Source organism: Capsicum annuum, chromosome 7, assembly GCF_002878395.1.
Source record: "Capsicum annuum cultivar UCD-10X-F1 chromosome 7, UCD10Xv1.1, whole genome shotgun sequence".
Taxonomy (NCBI): domain Eukaryota; kingdom Viridiplantae; phylum Streptophyta; class Magnoliopsida; order Solanales; family Solanaceae; genus Capsicum; species Capsicum annuum.
In genome coordinates, this window is record NC_061117.1 from 82,815,177 (window position 1) to 82,823,867 (window position 8,691).

Below are 8,691 nucleotides of genomic sequence, written 5' to 3' on the forward strand. Positions count from 1 at the left end.
AATAATTTCAGTAATATATAAATATACATCGGGAGCCATCATGCTTCACATCTATCAAAATCAACCACGTTACGGATTTCTTTCACACTCTAGTTCAAAACGACTCCATTAAGATCAAAATGTCAAATCATTCAAAATATCTCAAATATTCAACATCAACGTGCTTATAACACACACTTTCTTAAAAAAACACAATTTTCAATGGGGATTCACGACCCAAATATCAAAATCATGATAAATATCGTTCAAGATTCATGCTTTATATCTCCTCAAATGTAAATTCATCTTTCAAAATCATAAACATCAAGATTTCATAATAATAATCATAAGATATGGGTTCATGCTTCAAATTCGTAAAAATCAAATAAAAATCATGCCTTCGTTAAGAAAATTACTTTTGGGCACAAGAACGAAAGAGAGTTCTTGTTGAAAAACCCCACATACCTTGAATGATGAACTTTAGATCGATACTCATTTTTGAGATGTTAATCATGCCTTTGAATGATGATTTTTGGAGTTCTTCAACTAGGAACTTGGAATCTTGAATAAACTTACAGAATTAATGGTGAACTTTGGAGGTTCTTGAAGTTGGATATAGGAGCTTAGGTTTTTCTTTTTGAGGGAATTTGATGAAATATAACATATAATGCTTCTAATAGTCTTTAATATAGGGTTTGGACAGATTTTAGGTGAGGAGAAATGACCAAAACGCCCCTAAAAATCAAATAATTCTCGAATCTGTCATTTGTTGGACTGTTTTGATAGTCTGAAGTAGATCAACCATAACGTTTTACTCCAATATCCAAATTGGATAAAACTGATTTCATTAGAAAGAGGAATCTCATATATTTTCGTTGGTATATACTATCTCACCCAGATCATTGTGTACAGGGAGTTATGATCATTTGAAACTGACCCAAAAATTCACTTTTGATAGGCTGAAGTGGATCAACCATAATTTTTTGCTCCAACAAAAAAATTAGATTAAACCAATTTAATTGGAAAGAGGACTCGCAGGGCTTTCTGTTGATATATTGTATATCAGCCAGATCATTATGTACAAGGAGTTATGATCATTTAAAGTTGGAGGAAAAATACACCAGGCCTCAGTACTTTTTCCTGCATGTTTTACTGTTCACTACTATTCACGGTTCGATTGGAATGTTCATAACTCGTTGCTCGGGTGTTTGTTTTAGATGATCCATATATCATTGGAAAGCTTATTCTATACTCTATGTAATGGTGTGTCATAATCTAAGAATTTCTGCACAAAAATATTTATAATTCATTCTAGAAGATAGAACCCAACACGTTTACGCACAAGATTTCAATAAAAAATTTCCCGGGGTATTACAGATTATGAACTCATAAGTAGTGTGGTAGGAATCTGAACAAAATTTAAAAGGGAGAAAAAATTTTTGCTACTTGCGCCCGGCTACCTACGCATTATAGGTGACACCAATCATCAATAAATGGTATCGTAGGTAGTAGCATTTTCTTGGCCCAATTTTAAAAAAATTTTGGGCGTTCCCCAAGAGGACCTGATAAAAAATTAGACTACCCATTCTCTTAAAAGCTTTAAACCCAGACCATTGTCCTCATAATCTCAACATTTCCAACACCCTCTACGACTTAAACTCTCCAACTTCATCACTAATTCTATTAAAGGAAAGACTTATCCCTTAGTCTTTCACCTACACACGTAAACACTATATAAGAATAGGGTTTCTATATTTCCTCAAGTTTCTACTTCCATCTTGCATAATCAAGGTAAATTTCTTGGCTACTATGAGTCTTACGTAGTGATATTAACAAAGAAAGAATGAGTTGGTACTAGAATACACTTGAAAATTATGTGAAACTCAAAGTATTATTTGTAGGAGTATAGAATAATCAAAAAGTTGAAATGGGAGCATTGTTCTTCAATTAAAACTTTGTGATCATGCCTCAAATGGAAGTAGAAATTTAAAGGTTGATGAAACCTAAAATTCAAGTGTACCTTACCTGTGTTTTGAGAATTGATACAAGTAGTGAGTGCAAAATTGGAATTCAATGGGATGATTACGTTATATAGAGATGTAAAATTTGGGGAAAATTCAAGTTTTTATAATTTTTTATTTTTCTTTAAATTTTGCATTCCCTTATTCACTTTCAAGGAACTAAGAACTTGTTTTCAAGTACTATGGCTCCCAAGGATACCTTGAAAAGGGATGATAGTAAAGGATTGGGGATGAGTCCCCTAAGTGTAGTGGATTAGTGGAGGACTACTCGTTTGTCATGGATAGGCCAGCAGCCCTACGGACTAGGTTCTAGAAGAAGGCTGCATCTACCACTATCATTTCAGCTACTTTTAAAGTTTAGCTCCCACCAGGAACTTAATTTCTCTCCTACTATGGACAAAGTGTTGCTCACAACTCGCATTTACTCAAGAAAGGGCTCATGCGTCAACAGTCATACCAGTTCCTAGGTCGAGGATGAAGTCGGCCAGGATGTTAAAACAAAACACTCCCTAGTCTTTAGAGAAAGAGAATGCATTTGATAATGAGTTTAAGGAGGATGAAACATAGGACCACTAGTCCGAGGAGAGGTTGAGTTAGCATTAACAGTACCTCAATATTAAAAGGGTATGACTTAGGCATCATATCTAGGGTCATCATCTTTAACACAATCCAAGAGCCTCCTTGACAGGATCCTCAGCCTTCTAGTGCCCCACTAGCTAAGCAAACTTCTACACCTACACACACTTTGATTGTTCCAATAGTTAAGGTAAACTCTAGGTGGTGTGTAAAATCGGTGCAGATGATTTATGAGTGGGGAAATTTCATTACTGAGGTAGTCGACCTATGAGTTCTATTAGGTAAGAGAGGAGGATTGAGTTATCAAAGATCATAGGGACACCAAACTTACAAACCACAGTTTATCAATACCAGCAGGGGTGGATGACTAGACCCAGGGTTGTTACAGCCATGCTATGGTCTGTGAGTTCTACAAAGCTAATGTAGCCATAATTGCCTTTACAACACCTCAATGTTGCAAAGGTGTAGTAGAACCTTTACTACAATCCATTATGGTTAGAGGAGTACATGTTACATTTCACCAGTAGCCATCCACCAAGATATTTTTATGCCTAGTTTTGTGGCTCTGGAATATACTATTTAGTGTGATTATAGATTGATATTTGCATGGGAAAGATGTGAAATAAGACATACAGATCATTTGAAGTAAAGGCTAGATTTGGAGAGATAAGTCACAACCTAATTTTTTATTTAGGAGATGACGTCCCCTAGATCGAGTGAAAAGGAGAGATTCCAAAGGTAGCACATAATATTTCTGCAATGTTAGGTGTACCTGGCTCATTTTTAGTTGTGTTCGACTGCTGCAGACAATCTATTAAAATGGAACCAAGCTGCGTTGATTCTGAGTTTTATAGCTGGCTATGAGATTAACTTTGAAGCCATTATCAAGTATGAGTTTCATGAGCGAGCATTAAGGCACTTCGCCACTATGAGATTGACTTTGCAACAATTATCAAGGATGAGTTACATGAGACAACATTCAAGGATTTGACCACTTTGTCCCTTTTTGCCTCATCCACCAATTGTGTAATGAGGCAGGAGTTTTTAAGATATTGGATGTTAGTAGGAGATTAGAGGTGATGAGCATCACAGAAATGAGTATGATCAAGTACCAAAGATACTTGATCCTTACGTAGAGAGATCATGCACCTCTAATAGAAATTTTGGCCATGTTCAAGCGTCCCTCAGTTCTGAAAGAACATCGTATACGCTGGATATGGATGTTGGGTCAGATGTTTGACATGGTTATATAAATCGTATAGATTCACTCAAGATTGATACACAGTGGGAGGGGGCATGACTTACTTTTATGTTAGACCTAGCCTCCACTTCTAAGCCAATTAGGGTATCTATTATGCTTTCTCACCCCACTGCTATTACCATATACACAACTACATAGTTCATTATAGTACCCTATGATTTCCTATAGAGTCTAGTAGAGCGGAAGCATGCGACTACCACTTGCCTCACAGATGTTGAATTTGAACTTACTTTTTTATATGGACAAATCTGGTCGTGGGTCTGAACAACATTAGAGACTGTTAAGTCTAGTTTATGGGCTCCACTTTTTGTTGAGACATTGTAATTCACTACATAGTTGCATGCCCACATTGATGATTTTGAGGGGCGAGTGTCGGCTTGATTTAGAAATCCACATGCCCCTAATCTTGGTGAGTTTAGAGAAAAGGTGGACATACTATGATTAGAGTTATGCTCTCTCTATGAAAGCCAAATTATAAATATTCCTCTAATAATCTCGTTATTTGCTCAGCTGATTACTCTGCATAGGCCTAGATATTTTGATTTGTTTATGGAGAAGAAGGGAACGGTCCCAGTTATTAGATCTAAAAGAGATAGGTTGGAGGGCATATAGGACCCCTTTGTTTCCTTCAGACCATAAAATGGGTCACCTTTGTTTCTAGGGAATCGAAAGTTGATGATATGGTGCGACGATCTAATATTGCGGGTGCTTTAACTAGTAATGCTCAGCTACCACCACCAATGCCAGTTGAGATACCCCTAAATAGGGATGAGTATGAGCTAAATGCTTAGTGAATCCAAGGTATTTATTCAATCCCTTGCTTTATATTGTAGTCACGTACTGGGACAATGCATAGTCTTTTAGTTTTGTGTGGGGTATGCCACAATCATCGTGGCTTTTTGTTGTCATGTATGTTTTCCCGTTAGCCGCAGTATGATTGTAGAACAGCACATCTAGGAAAATAAAACTGTGTCGTATTGCATAGTTTTTGTTTAATTATGTGAAAAGTGAGTATGTAAGACAGTTGATGTGTTTTTGGTTGTTTGTGCTTAAAGTGTTTTTAAGAAAAATTGTACTCCTTTGAATAATTTTTTTTAAACTATGTGATGTGTATATGTGTGACCATTGTGAATCTTGTTATACCATTAGGATTAAGGACATAAATATTACAGCTAACATTTGCATGAATCAGATAGGTGGTAGTTTTTAATGATACTCTGTCCCATATGTGTTGAGATGCTTACTTTGTCAGATTATGTATTGAATCATGAACATACCCGTTTAGTCTGTCCTAGGTTGTAGGATAGTCAGTTAGTAAAGGATCATAGGTCATTCTTAAAATTAGTCCACTTTTAGAAATGGCCTACCAAATGTGAATTATTAATCCCTTTATCCCTATTTTAGACTTTATAGACTATTTTTCTTATTTCACCTTTTACCTTTGCAATCAAATTACAATGAACCTATTCTGGCCTTAGTCCTCCTTAGCCATTGTGCAATTCAACTCTGGCAAATCACCTAAGTGTAGAATGGTTGTCATACGAGTGTATTATTAAGACGTGTGTATGAAAAGAATATAAATAGAAAGAAATAAAATTAGGGTAGGGTGTGGTAGAAAAATGAAAAAAAAAAGAAGAAAATAATTAAAAAGATATAATAAAAGAAACACACCCAACCTGAATGAGCAATAAAAGAATAAAAAGGGAGAAATAATGGTGGAACAAAAAAAAGTTGATAAACAAGTGGTCCCCTCACGTAATTGTACTAGCATGGAGGCCTACTCACTAAATTACCAAATGTACTATATCAATCCCCAAGACTACGTTACAAGTCGAGAAAGTCCTATAGTGATCCTAATCGAACTATCTGAAAACTAAGGTAAAGAAAATAAGGGCAAGCTTATGGTATTTGATGCACTTATTGGAACTTCCTTACCAGTGAAAATGTCTCGTGATCATCCCTACATTACCATGCATTATCTTATAAAGTGAACTGGCACATATACATGATTGTTTGTTGATAATATAATGTCATAACTTAATTCTCTTATGTAAAATTGTTATGCTACATAGATATACACAATTGGTTTTGAAGTGTTAAAATTTTAGGGGGTGATGTTCTTGAGTTTAAATTGAAATTGACTACCGTATCTCTCTTAGTTTTCTCTTGGTGAAGCCTTGTTATGTTGTTTTATTGTGTTTTATTTCCTGAGGATATGCAAACATCTAAGTTGAGGGTATTGATATTTCATGGTACCATGACACTTTCAATGATTAAAACAGAGATATATGCAAGGACTTAGGCGTATTTTTGGAGATATGATATGTTTTGTGTCTTTTTTTGGAGGAAACAAGGTTTTCAGAGCTAAACAAAAGAAAAGAAGCTGAATGTTGAGGTTTGACCGACCTACATAGGAACTGACTTGTCTTGGGTTCCACCTACATAGAATAAGTAGACGAGTAGGTGTAAAAAAGTTGGGTTTTAAAGAAGCTGCAGATGATGATGCTTACTAGCACCAAGGATGGGACCACTAAAGGGTCATACATAGTATCTACACCCTATAGATCCCTGTAATACCCCATACTTACTCCTAGCTTGAAATTGTCCCAAGAATGTTAGAAGCTTTCTTTGAAAGATAAATCCACTTTTGTACATGTGGAATTTTTAAGATTTTCACTATTTATCATATGGAAAATTGAATTATCTTTCCAATGATACTAATTTCGTCTAAATACGGTATTGGAGTGAAAAGTTATGGACATTTTATCGAGGGCTATCAGAATTGCCTAGGTGTGACGGCCAGGTAGACGGACCATCAATTAAGTGACGGACCGTCTCCTTGACCGTCACAACCAAGGCAGTGAGGAAACCTTCTGGATAAGGTGGGATGGATAGGTTGATGGACCGTCTAAATATCGATGGACTATTACCCAAGTTGTTGCTACTTAGGGAGTGAGTCCTTTTCCTTGTCCATGTGCAACGGTAGAAATGACTGATCGTAGAGCTAGTGATGGACCGTCGCACCCACTGTCGCACATCCCATTCAGCTATTTTTAAGTTGTTTTAAAAGGGACTTTTTGTTCTTTTACCACCTGTTTATATACCTAGTAATATCCGACCAAGGATCCAAAAAAAATTCATTATTCTTCCACAACATCAAAAATTAGGGTTTTCTCCCTAAGAGCAATCCTTAAGCAACAAAATCCAAATCTTCTTCAAGAACTAATAGATTCAAATTCTTTAAGTTCAAAAACTTCAATAAACTCACTACCAGGTATGCATAGTGTTCATTCATGGAGTCCTTTCTTCCATGAAGCCCAAAAATCTCTTTTCAAAGTTCATGTATTTGGATTTCTTTATAAATTTCATGTTGGGTTTGCTTTTGTTCAAATTGATAATGAATAATTGAATTCTAATCCTTGTTGGGTGATCAATTTTATGTGGAATTGATTAGTATAGGTGTAGATTCATGTGAACCTATGACTAAACCCTTGGATGATGAAAGTAGATTTGAATCATGTTGTTTATTTGTTGTGTAATGTTGTCTACATATACTATGCTTACCATATGTTTGATTAAATGTATATGTGAAGGAAAAGTGACCAACAAGTATGATATTATACAATCCTCATGTATGTACAAGTTTATGCATATCACACATTTGATGAAATGCCTCAATAAATGAATTATGGATTATGATGTTTGTCATATATTCAAGAAAGTCATGCTTTGTCAGTTTCTTTCCGTCGAGTCCAGGGGGTACTTGTACTTGATAATTTATCTTTGTACCTAGAGACAGTGTCATGTTTTCATGATATCCTCAGTCAAGCCATGTTCAGTAGAATTCAGTTAGTCATATGACTCATGAAAACTTAGTAAAATTCTGAAATCCCAGTAATATCAGGAAGCTCAGTAATACAGAAATCTCTGTAATATTTTGTTAGTCAACAAAACTTAGTTAACTTAGTTTAGTTTAGTTCAGTAATTCATGTACAGTGTCTATTCAGATAGGAGTAGAAATTAGTAGCGAGTGAACCCAAGGATGGAACACACACTATCAGATAAGGGTGTGATATTTAGAAGTCATCCTTGCGTTCCAAAACTATGTAGCCAGCATAGGTTGATACATGGCCATATGAGGGTTGATGAAGTGGATAAGCATTGTCAGATGATGGCCCCATCATTATTTTTTGGGAACACTATCAAATGAGGGTCACTCTCACCTTACCTTAATGGTGGTGCAATATTGATACCCTTCAAATTAGGGTTATAGATTGGACCTTAATTCAGCTATAATGCATTATTTGGGGCATACGATTAGATAACTACTTCCCACAGTTTCAGCTACAGAAATCAGAACTGTCAGTTACAGTTATTCTATCTCAATAATAGAACTCAAATTGTTATACATAATTCAGGACTATCAGATACAGTCAACTCATAACAGTATAAAACTTAGCTAGTTCCATCAGATTCAGGACATTTAGATACAGTCACTCATGTTATAAGTTATTTAAGTCATCAGAACTTAGTAACCAAGCATGTTAGTTATTAGTAAATTTATGTTATCACGATCTCAGTTATTATTACTATGTATTCATGTATACATTCTCACATTCATAATAGTCAGTTAGTCAGTATTTTTTATGCATATGAACCCCATGCATTCAGCCTACCTCACATTCATACCAGTATATTCAAAGTACTGATGCATTTGCACTATGGTGTCTTATACCATAAGTTCAGAGACACGAGCTCCAGAGCATCACTAGATTCCAGTCTCAGTAGTCAGAGTTAGCAGTGAGTCCTCATCTTTCGAGGATATGATCATTACTTATTAGTTGGAGTTAGTTG